At 41.3% G+C, this 2,536-nt stretch overlaps 1 pseudogene; it reads right to left on the reverse strand.

Annotated features, from left to right (window-relative positions):
* Positions 1-1,557: 1,557 nt before the first annotated feature.
* LOC120227085 lies at positions 1,558-2,058 on the reverse strand (annotated as a pseudogene).
* Between the last annotated feature and the right edge of the window lie 478 nt (positions 2,059-2,536).

The following is a 2,536-nucleotide window of genomic DNA, read 5'->3' on the forward strand; positions in this document are numbered from 1 at the left end:
CAAAGCAGGAAAGAGTATCCAATGGAAAAAAGATAGCCCCTATAACAGATAGTGCTGGGAGAACTGGACAGCAACATGCAGAAGAATGAAACTAGATCATTTTCTCACACCATACACAAAAATAAATTCAAAATGGATAAAGGGCCTGAGTGTGAGACAGGAAACCATCAAAAACCTATAGGAGAAAGTAGGAAACAACTAGAGGAAACCATCAAAACCCTAGAGGAGAAAGCAGGAAAGAGCAAAAATGAATTACTGGGACCTCAAGATAAAAAACTTCTGCACGGCAAAGGAAATAATCAGGAAAACTAATAGGCAACCGATGGGATGGGAAAAGTTAGTTGCAACTGACATATCAGATAAAGGGCTAGTATCCAAAAATCTATAAGGAACTCACCAAACTCCACACCCGAAAAACAAATAATCCAGTGAAGAAATGGGCAGAAGACATGAACAGACACTTCTCCAAAGAGGACATCCAGATGGCCAATAGACACATGAAACGTTGCTCAGCGTCCTTCCTCATCAGGGAAATGCAGATCAAAACCACACTGAGATACCACCTCATGCAGGTCAGAGTGGCTAAAATGAACAAATCAGGAGACTCTGCATGCTGGCGAGGATGTGGAGAAATGGGCACCCTCCTACACTGTTGGTGGGAATGTAAACTGGGGCAGCCCCTCTTGAAAACAGTGTGGAGGATCCTCAAAAAATTAACAATAGAACTCCCCTAGATCCCAGCAATAGCACTGCTTGGAATTTACCCAAGAGATACAGGAGTGCTGATGCACAGGGGCACATGTACCCCAATGTTCATAGCAGCACTCTCAACAACAGCCAAAACCTGGAAAGAGCCTAAGTGTCCATCAACTGATGAATGGATCAAGAAGATGTGGTTTATCTATACAATGAAATACTACATGGCAATGAGAAAAAATGAAATATAGCCATGTGTAGCAACATGGATGGAACTGGAGGGTAGTATGCTAAGTGAAATAAGTCAGTCAGAGAAAGGCATATACCATATATTCTCACGCACATGTGGATCTTGAGAAATTTAACAGAAGACCATGGAGGGAGGGGAAGGGGAAAAAGAGTTACAGAGAAGGAGGGACACAAACCCTGAGACTCTTAAATACAGAGAAGAAACTGAGGATGGATAGGGGGTGGGGGAGAGGGAAAAGTGGGTGATGAGCATTGAGGAGGGCCCTTGTTGGGATAAGGACTGGGTGCTGTATGGAAGCCAATTTGACCATAAATTACATTTTTTAAAAAAGAAAAGAAAGTAGTCCAGTTTCATTCTTTTGGATGTAGCTTTTCAGATTTCCCATTGCCATTTATTGTAGAGACTGTCTTTTTCCCATTGCATATTCTTGCCTCTTTTGGCAATGATTAAGTGACCATTTAATTGTGGGCTTATTTTCTAGGCTTTTTATTCTCTTATATTGATCTATGTGTTTAATTTTGTGCCAGTACCATACTGTTTGTTTGGGTTTTGTTTGTTTGTTTACCCAAGGAATTTATTTGGACAGACTTGGGTACAGGGAGGCTCTGCATCTAAAAAATGGGTCTATTGGTAGTGAAGCATGGCTTGTGCTGGCAATGTAGGTCTCAGAGGGGCTGTGGGAACTTTATTATCATGGAATTGCTTTACTTCTAGTCAGCATCACTTGCTGGCTGCAATATCTTCTACTTTCACAATCTGGGTCAAGTGGGCTGATGCACAGTGTTGGATTCCCAGGTCTCAGTAGCATTGTGCTACAACACTTGCAGTGGTCAGGTCTCAGTACTCCCCATACATGTTGTCGGTGCCACTCTGAGAGTTATAGCATAGCCAGATGCTGAAGTTCTTTACCTGTAAGGGAGATTTTTCAAACACCTGTCCACAGTAGATAATTTCCCCTGAAGACTTTTTCATCTTCAACTGAGACACAAAGTACTAGAAGGCAGACTTGGTGACAATATGATCAGATGCAGACTCAAATGCAATAGAGGAATGTGGTATTTGAGGCAGTGCCACACCAGTTTGTACTCTCACAGTGTGCCTGAGGCCTTCATGACCCACATTCCACCCTCACTGCCACCAACAAAGGGACCATATTGTTTTGATTACTACAGTTTTATTATTATATGTATATACTATATATGTAATTGTGATATCTACAGTTTCTTTCTCTTTTTCAAGATTGTTTTGGTTATTCTGGGTTTATTTATTTTGAGCGAGAGTGTGTGAGCAAGGAAGGGGGAGGTGGAGAGAAAAAGAGAGAGAGAGAGAGAGAGAGAGAGAGAGAGAGAGAGAAACTCATGCAGGCTCCATGATCAGCTCAGAACATGATGTGGGACTCAATCTTACAACTGTAAGATCACAATCTGAGCAGATATCAAGAATCAGTTGCTTAACAAGTTGAGTCACCAAGTTGGCCTATTGTTGATATTTTGATTGGGATTCCATTAAGTGTTACAGGCATTTTAGCAATATTTATTGTTCTTCCAATCCATTAGTATGGAATGTCTTTCCATTTCTTGGTGTTATCTT

The sequence above is a fragment of the Hyaena hyaena genome, unplaced genomic scaffold (genome assembly GCF_003009895.1).
Source record: "Hyaena hyaena isolate Hyena2069 unplaced genomic scaffold, ASM300989v1 scaffold_1995, whole genome shotgun sequence".
NCBI classification, from domain to species: domain Eukaryota; kingdom Metazoa; phylum Chordata; class Mammalia; order Carnivora; family Hyaenidae; genus Hyaena; species Hyaena hyaena.